Source organism: Cervus canadensis, chromosome 16 (assembly GCF_019320065.1).
Source record: "Cervus canadensis isolate Bull #8, Minnesota chromosome 16, ASM1932006v1, whole genome shotgun sequence".
Taxonomy (NCBI): Eukaryota; Metazoa; Chordata; class Mammalia; order Artiodactyla; family Cervidae; genus Cervus; species Cervus canadensis.
In genome coordinates, this window is record NC_057401.1 from 30475368 (window position 1) to 30500908 (window position 25541).

Sequence of the window (25541 nt, forward strand, 5' to 3'; positions counted from 1 at the left end):
GCCCTGGACACTTGGGTTCATCTGATACCACCCATTCCAAGTCAGATGGCCATATGTCATTAATAATCATTGATACTTTTCCAGGGCTATAGAAATTACTATCAAACTCTATCATAGATGCTATCCTTGCCCTTCAACTACAGAGGGTGAGCTTAGGGCTTCAGTGCACAAGTTCTGGAATGAGGTTCAAATCCTTGCTTTACCAAACCTCAGTTTACTCTGTGTGTATCAACACTTGCTATTTATTACACTTTCTGATACTAGTGATTAAGCAGACCATTTTATGTTTCCATAGGACTGGGAGAGGGGCCCTCATTGTAGGTCCTGGAATGGAAGCCTAGGATGTGGTAATGTCATCCACACAATAGGTGAGACTTCCCTCTTCAATCAAGCACTTAAATCACATGAATGTCCAGGGAAGGGGAAGGATCAACATAATGTAATGTGTGTATCACCTAGGATAAGCAGGAATGCTGCTCACTTCTGCTTAGGTGTGCAGGCAAACTGCATACATACATGGAGGTGGGAGAAGTAATTAGATTAAAAAGTTTGGGAATCCAGAGGTTGATTTTCCCCTTAATCACAGTCTCATCTACCGTAAGATTATTATATGCTGCTGTTTACTGGATCCAGATCATCTGTTTCATGAGTGATGGATTTTTATAGTTGAAAACTGGGTAGATGAATTCTAATAATAAGATGCTTGGTTTAAAGCCAGGAATCTTCCTGTGAGAACACAGAGAAGGCAACTGGGTTACAGGAACCTGGGCTTCCACCCTTTTCTTTCTGGAGGAGTGAAAGAATAAGGGCCATTTCAAGACCAAAGGCTTGGTGCTTCCCCTTTCCTAGTAAGCATGGGCATTCTGTTGGGAGTGGACCTTTCTTGGAGCATGGGACATCCTGTTTGAATTCTGCAGGGCCCGGTGGCACTTTGAAACCCCTCAACACAATAGCTAGACCGATGGATGACCGTCAAACTCACCCAGCCTGATACACTCGGTGCATTCACTGAGCACGAGGCAGGTGTAACTCTTACATGGAAGAGAAAATCAGTCACAAAGGTGGGTGCTTATTTGAATAGTATGTTCCATTTCTTTGTATATCTTACAGTATTGCACCTACAAAGTCATTTTTTCTCCTAAATAGAATTTGAGAAAGCAAACCTCTTACTGGACTTCTGGTTTCTCTCTTTCCATGAGTGGCTTTTTTTTTTCCACCCCCCCAAAAATCTAATTTTTATTACTGTGACAGATCACACAGAACATGGAGAATGTATATTAAACAAAGTTGAAGATGCTGAAGTTTCTTCCAAGACTCTCAGATGGAAATACAGACTTTGTTTTACCTAATTTATTGGAAATAGATAAGTTATTGAAGATCTAATAGGATGAAGTCTTCAAATAACAAAAAAGATTCAGTATCTTGCTGAGATATAATTTGAAAATGATTTCGACCATAACTCAGAGTATTCAAGGAGTCACTCACATACCTGGGTCACATATAGAGCAAATGTTGGAAGAAACTCTTTTTTTCTTTTATCAAGTCCAAAACAGTGAAGTTGTTGTTTCAGGGTAAACAAGTTGGGAAACCAAGAGTGAGGCAATATGCTCTCCTGGGAAATGCATGGCTAGAAAAGGAGTCAGCAATCCTGTGCCCTGGATGCAGCCCAACGTCGCCCCATGTGACGGCTCGGGCAGTAAGTTCATCACTGCGGGGCCTGGCCCCTCACCTACACACCACGGCAGGCCTCTGTGATGCACCAAACCCCGTGCTGTGCAAAGTAATAAACAAGTGCGGGTGCAGAGGCTTCCTCCTGTCCTGAAGCTGCCAGGCTCCTCGTCTTTCTCGTCCTCCAGCTGTGAGCAACCTGGAGGCCACAGTTGTGTGTGACTCACGCTTTTATCCCCAGCAACTAGCCCTGGACCCCACAGAGGAGATGCCCCTTCCAAAATCTGCCAGTGAATAAATGTGCCAAAGTGAAAGTGAAAGTGAAGTCACTCAGTCGTGTCCGACTCTTTGCGACCCCATGGACTGTAGCCCACCAGGCTCCTCCGTCCATGGGATTCTCCAGGCAAGAATACTGGAGTGGGGTGACATTTCCTTCTCCAGGGGATCTTCCCAACCCAGAGATCGAACCCGGGTCTCCCTCATTGGAGGCAGACGCTTTAACCTCTGAGCCACCAGGGAAGCCCATACCTTATTATTTCATTCATTCCTTGCAAAAGATCCTCATTTTAAAATAGGGAAAACAAAAGTTTAGAGGTGCTTTGGAAGTGAAGGGAATCCCACAAACTCGGATGGAATACTTCCAGGTATGGATTGGAACCTTCTCCAAGGCCTGCCATTGCCTTTCATGCTTCTTTGAACATGCTAAGTCAGGCTGACTAAACACACAAGTAGGGTACCAGTAAGGCAGGCCATACTTCAGAAAGCAAGAGAAAGAGAGCAAAGTCCAGATTTAAATCATGGACAGGGACAGGCACTATAGTATTTCCAGTACTGAGGGCCTGTCAAGGACGGTGATAACTCATAAGTGCTGACGTAGTTTCTTTAGGAGAAGGACATTCATCTCTATGTCTCAGAGATTCCGAGAGCACCTGGTCTACTTTTAGGTACATTACTTAAGAGCTATGCGGTGTGCCCTTTCCATGACATGAGGGCATCACCCGCCCCTTTGGAGCCTATATTATAAATAGAAAGAAGTCTATTTGGCCAGACTGACTGGCTGCCAGATAGATGGCAAACACAGGGCAGATCAATGTCACGTCTCATCGCCAGGAACTTTACAATACACCATTTCACTCTACAGATCATGGAAGGTGTAATAGCTTGATGTGGACCATCCATTGTTAATAGCTTTAGTAGAAAATGCCCTCCAAGAGAGCACCTTGTCACCGAAATATAATGCCAGCCACAAATGCCTGCCGTCCGTGTAATTTTAAATTTCCTCACAACCACATTAAGAGTAAGAAATAGATAAATTTTAATTATATATCCTAATTAACCCAATGTATCTAAAATATCATCTCTTCATCATGTAGTAAATAGGAAAAGTATTGAGATATTTTATGCACTTCTCTTTTCCCACACTGAGTTTTTGAATCTGGTGTGTATTTCACACTCACAGCACATGGCAACTGGCACCAGTCACATTAAAAGTGCTTAAGAGCCGCCGGCAGTGAGAGGCCACTGCGCTGGGCGGTGCAGTTCTGAGCCTCTGAGACCGGGGAGGTCCATGTGCCCAGCCCCCGGCTACTGCAGGATGTATCTGTGTAGACCAAACTGCTGAGAAGAGACTTTTAAACATATTTTGCAAGGTCCAATAATTTCTTAAGGTCCTAGAAAGAGTTTTTCTACTGAAGCGAGAAGCAGGCTTTTATAGACCATAACACTCATTTTGCATGTAATTACTGAGCACTGAACTCTACAAATAATTAAACCATAAACCCAGCAACAGATCTGTCACTAGGTATGGGACCTTAAGTCAATCATTTCACACCCTTAGCCTTTTTATTTCCAAAAGAGCATGTTGGGAGCATATCAATAGTTCTTAGCCTTGATTGTGTATTAGACCTTACAAACAAATGCCCTGGCTTTACCATAGTATCAAAGGTAAACGGGAAATTTGGCTTCCGAGGTGACACAGTGGTAAAGAATTCACCTGCAGATGCAGGAGATGTGGGTTCGATCCCTGGGTGGGAGAGATTCCCTGGAGTAGGAAGTGGCAACCCACTTCAGTAATTTTGCCTGAAAAATTCCGTGAACAGGGGAGTCTGGTGGGCTACAGTCCATGGGGTTGCAAAGAATCAGATACAACTGAGCATGCATGAGCAAACTGAAAATCAATGACCTACTGCAAGTCAAACGTGCTATGATTTTGAAATCTGTGAAAACAGAATCCAGCTGTTCCAAGCAGCCTCTATGGGTGCTGCTTGAGGGGTGATGGGGAAGGTGAGGGGGAGGGTAAAACATTATTCTCCCCCATTCAGCTGACCAATAAACATAATTTTTAAAAATAACACATAACCAAGGGGTTTAAATGCTGAAATATGAAAAGTAGGATCAGAAAATATTAACCAATGAAACTGCAAAAGAAAGAACATGTGTAAACAGATGAGACCAGTCATCCACAGATATTTGATCACTCCAATAATGATATAACATGATTTCAAAGTGTTGCTGATGAGACTGGATAGGTAGAATGCTAAAGAGGTCCCCCGGTCCCCCAAAGACAATCATCTCTGGTTATTCCACCATTAATCTAGGTACTGCACTGGTGGGACTTCACAGATGTTATTAAGGTTACAAATCAACTGACTTTAAAATAGGGAGACTATTCTGGATTGTCTGGGTGATTTACATTTAATCACATTAGTCTGTAAGACCAGGAGAGGAAGTTAGCCAGTGAGATGTGGCAGAAGGGGAAGTCAGAAAGGTTAGAAGCTTGAGAGGGACCTGCCCTCCTGTTACTAGAGGGGCCACATGGCATGAGATGCAATGCAGGCAGACTCGAGGAGCAAAAATGGTCTCCTAGCTGACAATCAGCAAGGAAAGGGGGACGACAGTCCTGCAATGGCCACGAACTGAATTTGGTCAACAACGTGAATGAACCTGGAAGCAAATTCATGCCTAGGACCTCCCAAAGGTAATGCAGCCCTAATGACAGCTGATTTCAGCCTTGTGAACTCTGAGGCAAGAATCCAGTTGCACCAGCCCGTGTCCAGACTTCTCACTTACAGAACTGTGAGCTAACAACTGGCTTTTTATAAGGTCACTCAATTTATGGTAATTTGTTTTAGAAGCAATAGAAAACAAACACGGTCTTTAAGAGTCTATTTTAGAGCCTGAGGTGACATCCTAAACATTAGTCACGAAGACAACTATCAAGCCATGACAGAAACACAGCCAGAAGGAGAGGAGATTTTTACAAGAGTAAAGAATTTTGGAGGCAGAAGGAGCTTTAGAGACAATCCAGTCTAATCAATTAATAATTGATGAAGAACCCTGAAAAAAATAGTAAATAATTTATGGCTTTGTCTCACCCAACTACCTAGGACCAACAAGAATGTCCCAAGACAGAGACAGGTACCAGAATCTTCCTTGCAGAGCCTGCTGATGCTCTCCCTTGAGAGCATCAAGTTCTCTCCATTCTAACTCTACAATTGCCAAATGACCTGCTGATTCTTGTCTTGTTTTCTGGGTTCTCTCTGGAAAATTAATACAATAACAAGCTGAAATGAAATTGCTTCACAGCTGACATGAAAAACAAACAAATGGATTGGCATTCATCTCATGAGGTTGGCCAGTGTAAGTTGGGCGCCTAGAATCTAATCATCTCTGGGTCAACTGATGCAATATATTGTTTGAAGACATCAATCTGGACATGAGTTGATCAGTTGATCCAGAGAAAGCCGGAGAGATCCCATTTAAATTAGTTTGCTGGCCTTGCTTCTCATTTTAACCTCATGTCAGACAGGAAATTAAAAAACTGTCAATGAAAAGATAAATCAAAATCAAGGTCAAAATCTATGAAAGAATAGAGTCGGGAGAAGATAAGGACAAGGCGCATGTATTTATGGAGGAAAAGGTCTCGTGGAAGGGAGGACAGGCTATCTTTGTAACATGTCCTTGTAAATCTAACATCTGGGCTCAGGAGAGCTTGTTTTCAGTACCCTTGAGTGGAATGTTCATTTTCCAGGAGCCTTATGTTTACCACCCCATGGGACCACCACAGCATGACTAAGGAAACTAACTCAATGATCTGGTCATGTTTCTCCTAAATCAGTTGGCTAGTGAATGAAGCTGGAACAAGCAGGCTGAGCCAAAGTCTGAAGGGCTATTAATTCAAGAAGACCATCCTCCTATCAAGAAGTCAAAGGAACAGACGCTAAAACACTTTCCATTGCAGTCTGTCTGAGAGAAATCAGTTATTTCATATCCTGGAGAGCAGTAATAAAACATTCCTCTTCCCATCAAACTGAAAAGTGATTCAAATGAATTTTTTCACTCTCAATCACTTGTGATCATCTTATCAGTCAAAACTTTACCTCCAAATGGGGAAGAAAAGCTACAGGGAGTGCCACCGTGGCAGTTTACACAGAGCATTGTGTAAATGTTGAACCAGAAGGCAGGTGCCCTAGACAAAGAGAAATAGTCACCGGGATGCCCATAAGCCTTTGAAATCAGTCCTGTCCAAACTGAATGAACTCAGCATCTCCTACCCGCCCCCAGTTTCCCAACTAACAAACAAATGGCTTCATCTCATACATTTTCTAAGTTGCTTCATGAAGTTATGGCTCCCACATTAGCTGAACTATCAAGAGATAACTTGGTTACTTCATATACACCACGTGTAACTTGTCATCATAACGGGGTGATTCTACCTCAGAATTCTCTCTGGAAGGTAACGCCTCCTCCGTCAATGCCTGCCACTCTTCTTTAGACTTAAAATAGCTGCTGTCACTGGCTCTCTTTACCTTCAAGGCTGCTGCTGGACAAACCCCAAATTTATCTATTCCTCAAAATCATGCTCAAATATCACTTTCTCCATGAAGCCTTCCACATTCTCCTGAGACTTAACCTTTCATCCCTCTACTATAAAATGTGCCCTGACACAGAAGTCACAAGGTAACAAACGCTTGTTTGTGGAATGAATGAGTTCTCAGTGCCTGTGTTGTTATAAGTTTCCTCAGGGCAAGACACCGGAGAAGGCAATGGCACCCCACTCCAGTACTTGTGCTTGGAAAATCCCATGGAAGGAGGAGCCTGGTGGGCTGCAATCCATGGGGTCGCTAAGAGTCGGACACGACTGAGTGACTTCACTTTCACTTTTCACTTTCATGCATTGGAGAAGGAAATGGCAACCCACTCCAGTGTTCTTGCCTGGAGAATCCCAGGGATGGGGGAGCCTGGTGGGCTTGCATCTATGGTGTCGCACAGAGTCGGACACAACTGAAGTGACTCAGCAGCAGCAGCAGGGCAAGACACAGACTTTCCCCTCATCTATTTATCACTCTGCTATAGGAGTTTGGGTGAAAGAGAGCAGAGGGTACTTTGGAGGTTAGGGGACGGGCTTGGGCTGACCTTTGGGCAGCCAGAATATCACCTGAGGATGCTGGATATAAGTGTGAGAGAATTTCACAAAGGCACAGAAGGTCATAGTTACTCAAAATTCTGCCCAACATTGACCCGAACGGCTGGCTGCTCATGCCAGAGGAAAGGCTTCACTGCTCCTCTGGAAGGAGGCAGACCTCACAGGTCAGTCTTCCCCGTCACTGTCTTACCCTAGTCCCCTCAGAATCCACAGCCAATCTCCTCTCTACTTTTACAGGAGGGACAAGGAGAAAAAGTCAAGAGACAAAGAAGGAAGTTGGGTGCAGGGGGTTTCCTGCTCCCCTTTCACTGTTGACACAGGCTACAGCACGAATCACAATTCCTTTTTTTCTTTGGAAATTATTCCCCATGCTCACTAGATTATATTCTTTAAACTACAACTTCATTTAAGGAAATGGGTTTACTAGTTTCTCTAGGAAAAAAAAAATGTCTGGAAGCCTAACATTAGTGATGGTGGGGGTTGGGAGGACCACTGCGGAGATGGAATCACAATCATAGAGCTTAGGGGCGGAATAGGGCCCTAAGGACCGTGCTACTGTAAAGGTCTCACTTCACAGACAAGTTAAGCAAAGCCCAAAGGGATTAAGTGACGAGTACAAGACCCCAGCTCGGCTGTGAGCAGCACCCAGGCCTCTCATCCCCAGTCCAGTGGGCTTTTCAATATTTCACCTTGTCTTCAATATGTTGCTCTATTTTCAAGGAGCAAAAAGTCAGTTTACCCTCAGGCTCACACGTGTTGTCACATATAATATCACGTATCATTAGGCATTCAGCACAAACAAATCCTAACAAGTGTGGAGGTGAGATGAACGAAGCTCTCCTGGCCTTCCCCAGCTCCACAGTTAGCTCCCCTAGCCACTTTCTGTGAGTTAAGACAAGAGCCCTGGAACAACCCAGAAATGAAATCTACTCACAGCCAGCCCTCAGGACTGGAGCAAACTGAGCCTGACGTTCCGAGAATAATCTTGATTAGCACTTTGCAAAAATCTATTCTCCACACTGACACCACATAGCTCTCCTTCCAAGTGCAGCTTGGCAGCCTGTTTCACTCTATCTAGTATCAATGACAAACCCTTAGCAAGTTCCTTCTAGTCCTGTGTGATCTCACCTGGACTCCTATCTTTCCATGTCCATCTTCCACCACTTGCCCAAACCTCCCCCTTTCCTCCATCCATGGAGGAACATTTTCAGAAGGCTCCAGGCTATTCATACCTTCACCCCTGTGTACCTTCCACCCTATTTCCACTTCATTCATCCCAGGTACTCATTCCCCAAACCTCAGCTCAAGGTCAGTTCAACTTAAATACATTTCTAGCAACACACCCCTACTCCCTACAAGGAGAAGTTAGATGCCTCCCCTCTATCCTTGCCAAACCTCCATCATAGCATCCTGAGATGCCCACTACTTTCTTTTCCCTCCCCTGAGGGTCATCTCTGTATCCCCCTATCTTGCAATACCTAACACACTCAGCTTGAAATGAATCATTACATAAATGAATAGATTCCCCTGGACTTTAAAATAGATGTTTTTAAGGGGGTAGGAGCACATCCTTCCGTTGAAAGTTCAGCTGAATGCTTTTCAATGAGATAAAATAAGTGGCATTTCCCATCGCATAAGGCATGATGCGTGTGTGTGTTAGTTACTCATTCGTGTCTGACTCTGTGACCCTATTGGACCCTTTGTGACCCCTCCAGGCTCCTTTGTCCAGGGGATTCCCCAGGCAAGAATACTGGAGTCGGTAGCCATCCCCTTTCTCCAGCAGATCTTACAGACCCAGGGATCGAACCCAGGTCTCCTGCATTGCAGGCAGATTCTTTACCATCTGAGACACAAGGGAAGTCCACGGCACAACAGGACAGCCCTAATCAGGCATGCAGGTAGGAACCTGAGACACCAAAGTAAACCAGCCAAAGGGTACAGCTAGCAGCACAAAAAAACTAAGTCTTAGTTTCCTTTTCTTTAATATGTTGACCATCCCTAAGACTTTAGAAAACCTGGAAGAAAATGCAAAACAAATATGCAATTGTGGTGGCACTTCTTCATGACACTCCTCTAAAATATAAACTGACTGCTGAAATGTAAAACATGAACCACAATTATAACCCCGAAATGTCTCCTGAGTGCCAATTAATTATTTCTGTCGACTTTCTCAAAATGTATCAGCTTCTTAAACACGCGGAAAACTAGCCTTTCATTCACAGAATAAACTCCAGAGACCTAAATTATATTATAATGGTCATTGGCCAGGGAGGGAGGCAGTCTGAGGTTTTGCCTAACTGGAATACTTTAAAGGCTGCTGGACAGGAGAAAGAAGTTTCATTCAGAGTAGGAGGAGAAGAGTGGAAGAGGAGGGCAAGAAGGGAGGGAGGAATAAAGCCAGAAGAGGGAAGACTGAGGTGGGAGGAGAAGAAAAGAAACTGATTAAGTCAAGTGCAAAAGCAAGTTTTTGTTTTTTTTTTTAAAGAGACTTGACTCTCACCCTTTTAAGCAAAGTGAACAAGAAGGGAAATACTAACCAATAGTCCGGCAGACACTCCTGAAACAGAGGCTGGATTTTCGTATGGTTTCCTCCAGGCTTTATGGCAAGGACGTTGAAATTTCCTTATTCATTCAGTCATGTACGGAAGCAGACCGCACTATGCTAATTTGGTTAAGATTTGGCAAACAGTGTGGGTTTGGAGGAGGAATATGGTGAATGTTCTTGGTCACCTCTTGGCAGTAGGTTCTTGGTCTTGCTGCTTTCCTATATAAACCTTCCCCAAATCCTCCCCAAATCAATTACATCTTCTCTATCTTCCTCCCTCCCAATCACACACACACACTACCTGGTACCAGCAAAGATTAGAGCACACAACCCCTTGCCTCACATAACGAACCCCCGACCTTTGCCCAGGGCTGGGTTCTGCCAACTGAAGTGAAGGCCAGGCCTGGGCTGGAATCTCACAAGGCTCATCAGGACGGAGCCAGCCAGACCAACCGAGAAGGCCATGTATTTGACAAAGACCACAAGCCAGAGGGGCTGACGACAGTGAGTTATCTGAACCTAATCCCGCAACTAAGGAGTTCAAGAAGGGAAGCTCCAGGAGGGCAGAGGTGCTGGAATCTCCGTGAAGGATCCCAAGAACTCAGAGTATAGAAAGTGGAATATTTGTTAAATGAAGGGTAAGCAATTAAATTTTAAAACATTAGTGTCCATTGGAGATCCCAACATACTTAAAGTTACATGTTTAATTATAGTATCTATCAGTGGCTATTATCTGGAGCTTCACCAGATTTCTTGTAGCCTCCTCACCAGTTAGAACAATCAATGATTCCCACCACTGCGCGTGGGTTGAGCTGCTGTGCACGCAAGGCTTTGCTGTTAGTTATTCAGTCATGTCTGATTCTGCAAACCCAAGGGCTGTAGCCTGCCAGGCTCCTTTGTCCATGGGGTTTCCCAGGCAAGAACACTGCAGTGGGTTGCGATTTCCTTCTCCAGGAGATCTTCCCGACTCAGGGAATGAACCTGTGTCTCCTGCATTGGCAGGTGGATTCTTCACCAGTCAGCCATCAGGGAAGCCTGAATGCAAAGCTATGTGAGTATTATTCTTATATGACCAATGGTCCTGTCCATGCTCCCAATACAAGAAGACTGTTCATCCTCCTACACTGTTGGTGGGAATGTAAATTGTCAAAATCACTATGGAAAAAAGTATGGAGGTTCCTTAAAAAAGTAAAAATAGAGTTACCATATGACCCTACAATCTCACTGTTGGGCATATATCCAGATAAAAACATGATCTGAAAGGATACATGCACCCCAATGTTCATTACAGTATTGTTTACAACAGCCAAGACCTGAAAGTAACCTGAATGTCCATTGACAGAGGAAAGGATAAAGAAGATGTGGTATGTATACACACACACACACACACACACACACACACACACACACACACACACACACACACACACACACACACACACACACACACACACACACACACACACACACAATGGAATATTACTCGGCCATTAAAAAGAATGAAATAATGTCATCTGCAGCAACACGGATGAACCTAGAAATTGTCATATTGAGTGAAGTAAGTCAGATAGAGAAGAAGAAATATTGTGTGACAGCCCTTATATGTGGAAACTAAAACAAAATGATACAAATGAACTTACTTATGAAACAGAAACAGACTCACAGATTTAGAGACTGAATTTATGGTTGCTGGGAGGAAAGCTGGAGGAAGAGATAGGGTTTTGGGGATGGACATGAACACACTTCTATATTTAAAATGGACACGAACAAGCATCTACTATATAGCACATGGAATTCTGCTCAATGTTATGTGGCAACCTGGATGGGAGGGGAGTTTGGGGGAGCACAGATACATACGGAGATATGGCTGAGTCCCTTTGCTGTTTACCTGAAACAATCACAACATTGTTAATTGGCTATATCCCATCCAATACAAAATAAAAAGTTTTAAAAAATAATATATTGAAAAAAGACTGTTCATGATTGATGAGCATAGCTGAAATTAGCAAGGCCTTTTACTGTTTAAAAGACTCCTGCTTGGCTGGCTTTCCTGTGTGTGTGTGTGTGCAATAGACAACTCTGTGGCATGTGACACATACAAAGCCATTTAATATAAGGAACGCTCACGGGGAATCCTCAAGCTGGGATCAAGACTGCTGGGAGAAATAGCAACCTCAAATATACAGATGATACCACTGTAATGGCAGCAAGTGAAGAGTAACTAAAGAGCCTCTTGATGAGGGTGAAAGAAGAGAGTGAAAAAGCTGGCTTAAAACTCAGCATTCAAAAAACTAAGATCATGGAATCTGGTCACATCACTTCATGGCAAATAGAAGGGGAAAAAGTAGAAGCAGTGGCAGATTTTATTTTTCTGGGCTCCAAAATCACTGTGGATAGTGACTGCAGCCATGACATTAAAAGATGCTTGCTCCTTAGAAGGAAAGCTATGACAAACCTAGACAGTGTATTCAAAAGCAGAGACATCATTTTGCTGATGAAGGTCTGTAAAATCAAAGCTATGGTTTTTCCAGTAGTCATATATGAATGTGAGAGTTGGATCATAAAGAAGGCTGGACACGGAAGAATTGATGCTTTTGAACTGTGGTGCTGGATAAGACTCTTAGGAGTCCCTTGGACAGCAAGGAGATCAAACCAGTCAATCCTAAAGGAAATCAGCTGAATATTCATTGGAAGGACTGATGCTGAAGCTGAAGCTCCCATATTTTGGCCACCTGATGTGAAGGGCTGACTCACTGGAAAAGACCCTGATGCTGGGAAGGACTCTGGGCAGGAGGAGAAGGAGATGGCAGAGGATGAGAAAGTTGGATGGCATCACTGACTCAATGGACATGAATTTGAACAAACTCTGGGAGTCAGTGAAGGGCAGGGAAGCCTGGCGTGCTGCAGTCCATGGGGTTGCAAAGAGTCAGACACCACTTAGCCACTGAACAACAAAAACCTCACAGGGAAATGTTCATTTGAATAGATTAGTTGACAATGACTAGGTTTGAGACTCCCTGACTGTGAGTTGGTGGACTGTGAGTTCATTTACTCTGAATGATATTTTGGATGAGTAGTAACAGCCCTCTGACAGATGTTTCCAAAGTCAGACTCAGCAGTCCATGAATACCTCATCTCCAAACCCTGTCTTCCTCCAGAGTCTTCAACACAAGCCAGAAATGTAGGGGTTACCTTCTCTATCTCTTCTGCCCCCATTTTATCTGCCAACTTTAGCTCTTCAGTATCTTTTGAATTCATTCCATCCCCTTTATCCTCTCTACTGCTACCACCAAGTCCTAGCCATGATCTCTCATTGAGACTTTAGGAATGGCCTCGTAACACCCATGAGGAGCCTCAGGCTCCCTCCAATCCATTTTTCTTAATGGAAAAATTATGTTTTGAAACAAATATGATCATGGCATCCTGTGAATAAAACATTCAAATGATTTTCCTTGTTCATACAATTAATATAACCCATCATGTGAGTTAATAGTTACTAGTTACCCCCCAACATTCACTCTCCCCACTTTCAATTAGTAATAGAACCCAGTGAGAGAGCACCTATCACAGCCAACCTTGCAGCCACCTCTGATCATACTAAGACTCACTTCTGGCTACAGGATGCCAGAAGTGGCAAAAACATCTTTCAGGAAATGTATGTCCCTTTCACTTTTCCTTCTCCACTCCCACTGGCTGGATGGGCTGGATCACCAAACACAGGGATGAGGGCATCTACATCTGTGGAACATTTCTGGAAGTCATTATGAAGTGTGAAGGTCTTCCCAGATGGCACTGGTGGTAAAGAACCCACCTGCATTGCAGGAGAAGCAGGAGACAAAAGTTTGATCCTTGGGTCAGGAAGATCTCCTGGAGGAGGAACTGGCAACCCACTCCAGTATTCTTGCAGGGAAAATCCCATGGAGAGAGGAGACTGGTGGGCTACAGTCAATGGGGTTGTAGAGTCGGATTGGACTGAGCAATTGAGCATACATACATGCTTGAAGTTGGATCTCAGATAACAAGGGTTTAAGTACTCATAAAGAACTAATTAGTCAGTGGTTTTTTGACCAGCCAGTCGAGGTTTTTCTAGCTTATTCTTGAAAGAAAAAATTTTTTTCACTGAATTTTTCAGGTTCAACTGAAAAGAAGTGGGAAAGAAAAATCAAGACGTCTAAAAGCATAAGTTTTCCCTGGTGGCTCAGAAGGTAAAGAATCTGTCTGCAACTTGGGAGACCCGGGTTCAATCCCTGGGTTGGGAAGATCCCCTGGAGAAGGAAATGGCAACCCACTCCAGTATTCCTGCCTGGAGAAATCCATGGACAGAGGAGCCTGATGGGCTACAGTCCACAGGGTCGCAAAGAGTTGGACATGACCGAAGCAACTTAGCACACATGTATGTAAAAGCATATGCTGAAATTTCATCCTCAGTATGTATCAAGAAAGAAACTTCACAGGAGCACATGACAGTCTGACATGAGTTTTTTTCATGGGGCCTTAAGAGACACCCCTTCCATTTCTAAGAGAGAGTTATGAATTCTAGTGCACTAAAACCAAAAGTATTTAGAAATGAGTAGCTTTATTTAGGGAATTATTAGGGCCCACAGTAATGACCATCATAAACAGACAGAAATAATATTTTGGTCTATTAAAGAAAACAGGGGACACTCTGCCCAACCTTATCCCAAACAAAATTAGCAAACCTCAAGTTACTAGGGGATTTATTGAATAAATAAAATCTGGCAGTAAATAATGGTCATACAAAGAGTAGGGAAGTATGGGGCCTTAGGAACAGGATCTTTCTAAGTTTTTGCTCCCAATCCTCCTAGACTAAGCTGCATCCAAACACGAGGCTTTCTGTTTCAAGGCGAATTTTATTTGTAGATACTTCAAATTTAGATATTTATACCAAGAACATGAGCTAAATCAAGAGTAGGGGTAAAAAAAAAAGTAGGGGTACATGATGTGAATTTGCAAAGTGATCATTTTCCCCAGAGTCAGTTTGCCCGCCCCTCCCCCCGCCAGTTATAAATGTACAATATTTATTTTTGTAGAAATTTGGTAAAAATTAATATAATGTAAAACAAATTTTAGATTCCTTTTGTGTCACTCTCCTTCTAATAGTTTCTAAAACAAAGGTTGAAAACAGACCCCATACCAAAAATTTGTTTATTTTTCTTTTTCTATTTAACATTAGTGTCTCAAGCATCTGCCAATTAGATTGCCACTTTTTCTAGGAAATGCAGCTTTTAGCAATTCATTGTTGATTCAAATGAAATCAACCTGGCTCAGTCTGTATTGACTGATTAGACTGAGAATGAAGGCCCAATATTAAGGGCAGACCAGTAAGAAATGATTGAAATTAGATGTCGGACGACCCAGGCAGACTATCAGCTTGGAGAAGTAACAAGTAAGAGGAGAGAGAGCTTGAGGACGTCAGGAAGAATCCATGAAAGCTACATGAGGCAGTGAGAGGCAGACAGAGGGAGACACAGAGGGATGACAGGCACAGAGATCTGGTACCTTCGCAGTAAGTCCCCGATGTATGGATTACATGGAAATTCCTCTCCCTTGCTGCCCAAGGGAGAACCTTGGGCACCTTGCCCCTTGGGGAACCTTGCCCCACCTATCCCAAACCAAGGGCTTCCCAGGGGGTGTTAGTGTTAAAGAACCTGCCTGCCAATGCAGGAGACGTTAGAGACACAGGTTCAATCCCTCGATCAGGAAGATCCCCTGGAGGAGGACACGGCAACCCACTCCAATATCCTTGCCGGGAGAATCCCATGGGCAGAGGAGCCTGGGGCGCTACAGTCCATACGGTTGCAGAGTCAGACACCAATGAAGCAACTCAGCACACATCCTAAACCAAAATAAAATACTGAACATAAATGGTTGTATGAATTAATATTCCATCATATTCCAATTCAGGTGTGAGTACTCTTTAAACTGAGCCATAACCTATAATTAGGCTGTAGAGTCAATTTCGTGTCTCAAAACCAGCTTTGTCAATTTGTTTAAATGGATGGGATGGAATGATGCTATGTAACAAATATTTGTGCCCCCTGACACCCAGATTCATATGTTGAAATGGACATGGGGGGTTTTGAGGTGATTAGATCATGAGGGTAGAGCCCTCATGTAGGACCAGGGCCCTTATAAAAGTGGTTCCAGAGAGCCTGCGCCACCTTTCTGCCATGTGAGGACATAGCAAAAAGACAGCTGTGAAGCAGGAAGTGAGTGCTCATCAGACACTGAATCTGCTGGTGCCTTGAGCATAGACTTCCCAGTGTCCAGAACTGTGAGAAATAAACTTCTGTTATTTATAAGCCATTCAGTTTACGGTACTTCTGTTATAGAAGCCCAAACAGACTAATAAGACAAATGGAATGGAATGGTGGTTTCTTCACACGAAATTTTGTTTTAATGTGTGTGTATGACTATTGGCTCACTATGAAGACCTGATTATTTCTTACTGTGGACAGTAGTCAAAAAAGTTTGTAGGTCATTGATATAGATTGTTTCTAATTTTTAAATATCATAAGTAATGGTACAATAAATATCTCCTGGCAGGGAGGGGACTTGGCCTATATTTCCATTTATTGCCAAGTGATTGATTCCCAGAAACAATGCTACTGCGTGAAAGTGGTAAAAATTATTACTCAATGCTTTCAAAGTATCATAATTTAGACTTCGACCAGACCAACAGAGAACTTTAATATCAGTGTACAACTGTCAGAAAAAATTTTATTCTCCTCCCATCATTGCTAATTTGATGGGTAAAAATGATCTTCTATTGTTTTAACATAGTTATTTGAAAACAAGTGAGGTTACTTCTTTGAAACGTTTAATGTGAATTATCTATATATGTCCTCCCTTTTTGTTATTTTCTTTGTTGGAGTTACTACCTTTTTATTTCTGCTCTTTTACGCATTTTTTAAGGGACAGTTTCTTAGTTATTCTCTAGGAATGAAGGTGTAGCAAGAAGAGAAAATAGGAGAGTATTTCAATTAGCTTGATTTTGCCAGACTGGTATCAAACTAACCTTAGGCTTTTAATCCTTCACTTGATTTTGAACCAGCTGCATGATACAGTATATTAGCCTTAAAAATAACTAGTGTCAGAAATGCAGCCAATATGCAAGTTTACACTTTGTACTTCTTCCTCTGTGCTAAATACTTCAATGCTAGGCTTACTTAAAAAAAAAAAATTAAGACAGTAGTACTGGAAAATGTGAAAGAGCAATTACACACTAAAGAAGGCAGATTGAGAAGCTCCAACATACATAGGAAGGAATATGAATTAAATTCTAACTGCAAAGAATAAGTTTTGGAAAAGGTTGTTATTGACAATTTTATAAAAATTAAAAGAATAAAATGAGTTTTCAGGTTAAAAGCAAAAGTAATCATTGAGGAGTATAAATAAAAAGTAAACCTACTCTAGGGCATTAGGATAAAGAAAAAAAATCTTAAAAAGTACTTTACATGAGGCAGATTACCTAGTAAGAAACTCAAGTGGACAAGTAGAAGATTTTCTCTCAGCAACAACAGATAACAGGACACAAATGAAAACCTTCAAAGTGGTAGAGAAATAACCATCTATTTAGAAATTGGTACCCAGCTAAATGCTCCCTAAGTCTTTTGCATGGGTGGACAGCAGAGCCAGAGGCATATGAAAACTGAGTTTACAACCTAAAGATTCTAATTTAAATAACTACTAAAGGAGCTATTTTGCAAGAAGACAAAAAATCTTAAATGCTGAAATTGTTGTCTCTTAAAAAAAAGATTCTCTTCCAATTACTCCAGTTATTATCCTGTAGTTATTAAATATTTCTCTTCTTCCCTTTAAAGTAAAAATTTTTTAAGGAATTGCATTATGTTTTTATTACCAATTAATTTTTGTCTTTTTTGACAAATGCACTGAAATCAGACTTTAATCCCCACCACTCCAATTAAATAGCTTTTGTCCTGGTCTCTAATGACTTCTATTAATATATTGCTAAATCTAGTAGCTACTTTTTAATTATTTTCATTTGAACTGTTAAAACAACATATGACACAGTGGCCTTCTCTTTGAAACACTACCTTAATCTGATCACTCCATCTGTGAGCTCTTTCATGATAACCTACACTCTCCACTGATTCTCCCACCCTGCTGGACACTTAATTATGGTCGATTTTGCTGTGTCCTCTTCATTTTCTCAACCATGTAATACTGGAATACCCCTAGGACTTCTCCTCTCCTTTTCCCCCTATTTACACTTATTCCCTAGGTGACCTCATTCAGTATTATGACATCAATATCATCTATGATTATGTTCTCCAAATATATAACTTCAATTCATACCTCTTCTTGAACGACAAACTCATCTATCCAATGACTAATAATTCCCTTGGATGTTTGATAGGAATCTCAAACTTATAAACCTATAACCAAACTTCTGATTTTACCATCCTAACCTGCTCAATCTACAGTCTTGGTCATTTCAACCTAAATCACCTTCATCCTTCCAGATTCTCAGGCCTTTCACTCATACTCCTGATTAATTCATAAGCTAATCCCGTTAGACATACTTTCAAATTATATCCACAATGCGATCACTGCTTACCATCCCCAACTTTATTTTCCTTATCCAAGATACTAATGTTTCTTATCTGGATTATTATAATAATTTCTTAATTGGTCTACTTTCTGGTCTTGAATATCTTATGTCCAAAGACATAAGCCACCCACCAAGATCTTAATCTTGATAAAACAAGAACATGTCAATTCTTTGTTTAAGACTCTCCGATGGTATCCATTTCACTCACAGTAAATGCCAAAATGCTCACAGTGGTCTGAGCATCTTGTTTGATCCCCTCAACCCTCACCCCCTACTTTCATCCCCTATCTCTGCCGCCATTGACCACCTTACTTTTTTTTGCTCATTCTGCTCCAACAACATTAGACTGTTTGATGTTTCTTAGCCCTCATGCAGCATATGCCATTTTCTCTGCTTTGGGTACTTTTCTCCCAGACTTCCTTTAAGTATCCATTCAAATATCACTTTATCTGTGACCTCTTTCCTGATAACCTATATCAATAATAACCCTTAAACTCATTTTTTTCCCCATAGCATTTATATTATATAGTGATTAACTTTTTTCTCTCTTCTCCTACTAGAATGTCAACGACATGAGTTTAGGGACTTTATCCATTCTGTTCATTGCTGTACCTCCAAGTACCTATAACCATGGTAGGCCAAGAGAAAACATGCAGTAAGGATCTACTAGATGAATAAATAAATGATGAGGAAGAGAAAGGCAAAACCGGATGGTTAATTCAACTCCATATTGCTTGTAAAAACAGTATTAATCACATTTCTTATTGACCAAAAAAAGATGAAAATACATTTTAGGCAATAAAAATACGGGAAATAGTTGACATTATCTCAAAGGATGACTAAAATGTACTAGATTCTCTACTCTGTTAGAAAGACAGACGGTGCATGTGGAACAGGGATGCTAACAGTGCCTGATGTGGGAGCGAGCAGCCCGACTGAGGGGTACATGGGTAGATACATGGATGTGTGGTGAGTGCTGTCAGTGTGGTCCTTGCAGGTTCTGCTGTCTTAAGAATTAGCAGGGTGGTGCTGGGGACCCTCCCCGGGGAAGACTGAGGGAGTCACAGCCCACCAGAGAGACTAGGAAGGGAGGGAGAAGCTGAGCCTGACCACAATTCTTTGAAAAGTGACAGTCCTCAGAGTTTAGAAAATAGGAAAAGGAGATGTTTTAGGCTTTTGTTCTAGGAATGTTTTCATTCTCAATAGGCAGAAAATGGAGAATCCCTTTTCCTAGGTAATGACTCTATTTGAAATAAAATGAAAGGAAAATCTCTGCATTTTTAACTTTTCTAAGAAACATTTCTAAAAATTATTTACATCAATACCCATAAAAGCATTCAAGCCTGAGTATGGGTGTATAGATAGATACCCATGTATCTATCTTTACCAAAATATATTTTCAGACTAAAAAATCAAACAAAAATGATATAGTAATACCCCCCATTCAAATAAGATTTAGACTCAAAATATAAGGATAGTTCATTTTCAGAAGGCTCAAAATAATTTTCAGCATTAATAATTTAGAAGAGGCAGTCAAATGGTTATTTTAACATGCAGAAGACTGATATTATAATTTATATTTATTTACAAATTCTCTTAAGAAACTAGAAATAGAGAACAATTTTCTTAATCTGACAAAAATAGGTCACCTCCAAACCTATACCGAATAGCATTCTTCAAGTGAAACTTTTGAAGACTCTCACTGTAATGAAGTACAAGAGAAATTTTTGAAGACTTTCACTCTAACATAAAAATGATTATTGTAAAGAAATAGTATTTACATGGCATGGTATCTTGTAAGGATAGGAAAGTTAAGATCAGTGGAAAAAAGAGCCTAGAAAGTCCAAAGCATATATGGGATTTTAGTGTATAACAGAGAAGACAATACAAACAATGGAGACAGAATGAGGCTTTTCAGTTAACAGTGTTGGAACTAGATTTTCACATGGGAAAAAAGATTCATGCTTTACACCATACACATTCATTAACCCCACGTAAATTAAAAGTCTACTTATTTAAAACAAAACTTTCATAAGTAAATTAAAGCACTTTACAATATGGGAGGAGTTAATATAAAATATAATCATGGAGGAGAAAATGATTTCTTAAGCAAGGCACAAAAAGCAGAATAACAGGAAATTTAACTATATCAAAAATTTAAAATTATCTTTGTTAAAAGGTGTCATAAAAATTACAATGCAATCAACAGATAGGAGGCAAAATTTTCTATGTGTATAATAGACAAAGGGTTAGTCACATACATATGAATGCATATCAAGAAAAATAAACATATATTAAGATACATATACATTAGAATCACATGTATACACACATTTCTATAAATCAATAGTGAGAATAGACAAGAAAAGAATGGACAGAGAGTAGAAAAAGACACAGAGGAGGAAATCCATATGGCCCTGCACAAATGATGTTCAATTTCATAAATAATGAGTCATGAATATTAAAACAATGAGATTCATATGCAGTATCCATCAACTCTCAAGATAATTAAATCTGAGAGTAATCAAGTGCTGGCAGGGACCTGGGGAAGGGAGGGTTCTCACATATGGCTGATACTAGTATAAACTGGTTGTGCAATTGGTAGAGCAATTTGGTAATATCTCAGACACAAAAACGCACATATCCTATGATGTGGCAGGTTTCCACTGATATGTACTCCAGACAAGCTCTATCACGTATGTCCAAGGGGATATTTATTTCAGTATCAATTATTTCGGTAAAACAATGAAGTCAATTCAAATGTCAATCAGTGTGGGAATAGATAGAGATATTTTGAAAAGATAGAGTAATACACAGCAAAAATGAATAGGGTAATATAACCATGAAGGTGAGTTCTGAAGACAAAATACTTGGTAGTTAAAGTAGCAGTTGCCAGAGTAACGCATTCTACAAAGTAAAAAATACGTACTTGAAAAAACATGCAAATAATTTGGTTCATGTACATGATAAGCATGTTTCACATTTGTAGTAAAATTTAAAGTATAAAAACAGGATTGTGCAAATGCCAATACACGACAGCTATATCCTCTGGAGTGGCAGAGAGTATGGCAAGACTGGAAAATTTAAAGTGGAGACTTCACATTTACCCATATAGTTTGCTTCTTTACAAACAATGGCTATGAAGCTGGCATGGGAAATAGGTTTAAGTTTGATGTATTCATCTGGGTGGCAAGTACACAGGTATTTATTGTAGTATCCTTAGTACATTAAGAAAATGACATAAAAAACCAAATAGGTCAGGGTTGACACCCATACTCAGCCTTGAAGCAGTTAAAGAAGATGGACTGCCACGCCTCTCTTTCCCGTAAGAATATGGAAGTAAAGTCTCTGACAGGGGAATCAATCAGAAGGGAAGAGGGTAGAGCACACAGTTTAAAAGAATGACATAGTCCAGGGTCACAACATAAACTGATGAGACCCAAATAGGTCCAAGATGGCAGACAAGTCTACCTCCACTAGACACGGAGCCTCGGTGTATGCTCATCATTAACACGTCATCAAGTTAAGTGACATCCCACCAGCTCCAAGACAGTTCAGGAGTCCAGATCATCAAAGACCAAAAAGTAGGCAGTGGCCTGAATCCTGGAATCTCTGCCTCTTCCCCAGGATAGTTGGAATAATCCATCCACTCATTACCCTATGAAATTATCCAGTCCATAAACACTAACCAAGTCATCCTTTGAGCCACCCTCACCTCGGCTCAGACGGTAAAGAATCTGCCTGCAACGCAGGGGACCTGGGTTTGATCCCTGGGTCAGAAAGTTCCCCTGGAGAAGGGAATGGCTACCCACTCCAATATACTTGTCTGGAAAATTCCATGGACAGAGGAGCCAGGCAGGCTACAGTCCATGGGGTAACCAAGTGTCAGACACAACTGAGTAATTAACCCTTTTACTTTTCACCTTTGGAGAGGGCCCACACTGTGGAGTGTGTTTCTCTCTAGATAAATCCACTTCTTAGCTATCAAAAAACCCAAACAGAAACAAAAACAAACAAGCAAAAAAACCCAAAGTAGTTCAGAGAGTCCCAAGTCTATATCCTTGGTCAGAGTTAAAGGTGACAAGTACATTAAGTACTGCACAGATGGAAAGCTAGAGACACGCTATGTTGACTTTACACGTGTGGAGCATCCATCCCTGTGATGACACCGAGACGGAAAGGCTAGAAGGGTGACTCAGGTTGGTTCTGGTCACTGAATCCATGACAGTCACCCCCACATCCATTGCATTTACCCTTATGGCTTAACAGTTGACCCTCAGTCAACTGGTATGAGGAGGAAGGGGAGCTTACTCAATCCCAGTTTTTAGGTTGAGAAACACTGTCTTCACAGATTCCAGAGAAAAGCCACAGAGTGGAACTTCCAAGAAGAAGAGCAAATCACATGTGATGCTGCTCAGGCCAGGTCCTGTCACAAGGGTTCCCAGAGGTCTGGTGCCAGCAGAGCCTGATGAAAGTGAAAAAAGCTGTGTTCCTCACTAGCCTTCAAGAAGCACGCTAATTTGAGTGCTTCAGTACTCCATTGAAAAACTGTCTGACTTGGGGGCATAATTATTAATAACGGGCTTCCCAGGTGGTGCTAGTGGTAAAGAACTTGCCTGCCAATGCAGGAGACATAAGAGACACGACTCTGACTCCTTGGTCAGGCAGATCCCCTGGAGGAGGGCATGATACTCACTCCAGTACTCCTGCTTAGAGAATCCCATGGACAGAGGAGCCTGGAGGGCTACAGTCCGTAGGGTCACAAAGAGTCGGACACGACTGGAGTGACTGAGCATGCAGCATGCATGCAGGCATACAGTGATTAATAAACTGTTCTCAATCTCTCTCCCTGAAGTCACACAAACAGGACAAGACCTCAGTAAGCTGGATAGGGAGGTTCTGTTTAGTCTCCCCGAATTGCAACTAATGGCTCTGAAAGGGCTGGTTCATTTTAATCAAGTGAACTATTGGAAAACCTGCCAGCAAACACCCACTAAAACAAGAATCAGAATATTTCACATACTACTATGTGATGCAGTTGGTTGAGAAACATCAAAATAATAATACAGTAACCATAAAAGGGCAGTGCAGGCAGAAACCCCATTCAGAACATCCAGGATGAATGGCATTCATCTGCGGTCATTGCAGTTCCTAAGTAGAGAGGCACCAGGATACCACACTCACTGCCTCAAAAGACTGCAGAGGATGTTCTGAGAAAGTCGATAATTAGTTTCCTCGATTTTACTTTTAAGAAACAATGAGCTTCCTAGGTGGCTCAGTTGGTAAAGAATCTGCTGCAATGCAGAACCTGGGTTTGATCCCTGGGCTGGGAAGATCCCCTGGAGAAGGATATGACTACCGACTCCAGTACTCTTGCCTGGAGAATCCCATGGACAGAGAAGCCTGTCAGGCCACAGTCCATGGGGTTGTATAAGTTGGACACAAACTAGCGAATAAACCACCACAATTATTCCAAATAGGCTTCTATGTATATTTCAATGTATGTAGAAATGCGTCCCTTGTATATTTTATCTGCATGTCCTACAATAGCACCATGCTTCACAAGTATGTTTACACAGAGTTGGCCAGAGCAGCTTCAAATGCAGCTCTAGTTACTAGGTAGCTGTTCTTATTGAAAGAGATGAAAAACAAAGAGAATGGGTAACTTGGTTTGTGCCAACAATCTACTTCTGCACATGACACAGCTTGTGCAAAACTGACACACCTTGCACGCTAAAAGATTTGATATCTAGAAAACTTTTAAAGTCCTGTGACTTTATTTCCAATTACTTTTTTTCCCTTGGAAAGGTAAAGGCATTTTTATGCTTTGAGTTCTTACAAGCTTCCCCCACTTTTCTCCCACATGTAACTATTTTATAATAAACAAATGTAAATTATTTCACAGATCCTTCTGATGAACAGTATTTCACTTTTAAGACAACAGTTCTTTAACTGTTAGCAAGATTGGTTTCAGAATACTTTAAAGCACTGAAATAAATGCATACATTATTTCAACAGAATTAAGTATAGTAAAAAAAAAAAAAAGTATAACGAAAAGTATTCTGAATGACGGAGGTATAAAATAAATAAGATCCCTTTATAATCTGGTTAATGCACAGTAATTTAACCAATAAATTAGAATCTGTAACATCAGATACATGTTTCTATACATTAGTCCTAACAAGCTGGAATCAAGATTGCCGGGAGAACTATCAATAACCTCAGAAATGCAGATGATACCACCCTTATGGCAGAAAGTGAAGAAGAACTAAAGAGCCTCTTGATGAAAGTGAAAGAGAGTGAAAAAGTTGACTTAAAGCTTAACATTCAGAAAACTAACATCATGGCATACGGTCCCATCACTTCATGGCAAATAGATAGGGAAACAGCAGAAACAGTGGCAGACTTGATTTTTTGGGACTTCAAAATCACTGCAGATTGTGACTTCGGCCATGAAATTAAGATGCTTACTCCTTGAAAGGAAAGTTATGACCAACCTAGACAGCATATTAAAAAGCAGAGACATTCCTTTGCCAACAAAGCTCTGTCTAGTCAAAGCTATGGTTTTTCCAGTAGTCATGTTTGGATGTGAGAGTTGGACTATAAAGACAGCTGAGCGCCAAAGAATTGATGCTTTTGAACTGTGGTGTTGGAGAAGACCCTTGAGAATCTCTTGGACTGCAAGAAGATCCAACCAGTCAATTCTAAAGGAAATCGGTCCTGAATATTCATTGGAAGGACTGATGCTGAAGCTGGAGCTCCAATACTTTGGCCACCTGATGCGAAGAACTGACTCATTTGAAAAGACCCTGATGCTGGGAAAGACGGAAGGTGGGAGGAGAAGGGGATGACAGAGGATGAGATGGTTGGATGGCATCACTGACTCAACGGACATGAGTTTGGGTGAACTCTGGGAGTTGGTGATGGACAGGGAGGCCGGGCGTTCTGCATTCCATGGGGTCACAAAGAGTCAGACACGACTGAGTGACTGAACTGAACAGTGCTTCTAAACTGGTTGATGCCAGTTTTGAAACAACTGTTGATACTTAGGTCAAATTTTATTCCACATCTAAGATGCTGGCGTATTTTCAAGTTTGCCTTCCTTTGCTAAATTCTGTTTGCTTTCTGAAGTCTACATGTTTTAGGTATTCTGGAAGTTCCTACTTTAAACCTAAGAGGAAGAGTAGGCAATAGATAAGACTCCCCTAGTTGCCACTGACTTCTATCCATTGCTTGTTTTGCCCTTTTAATTATACTGGCACTACGAATGCTTTTGTAAGACGGCATGGACTTTTTCTTTCATAACA

The 25541-nt window shown here is 41.3% G+C and overlaps 1 protein-coding gene across 7 annotated transcripts in view; it reads right to left on the bottom strand.

The window, feature by feature from the left end:
• GHR (growth hormone receptor) overlaps positions 1–25541 on the bottom strand; it is a 301945-nt gene that overhangs the window by 174766 nt on the left and 101638 nt on the right. For 2 of the 7 annotated variants that reach the window (XM_043488961.1, XM_043488955.1), the window contains exon 1: positions 9631–9925. The exons of the other annotated variants lie outside the window; for them this stretch is intronic. The gene's annotated coding sequence lies outside the window, so the exon portion shown is untranslated. Of the gene's footprint in view, positions 1–9630; positions 9926–25541 lie in introns of those variants that run through there. 7 annotated transcript variants of the gene reach the window in all.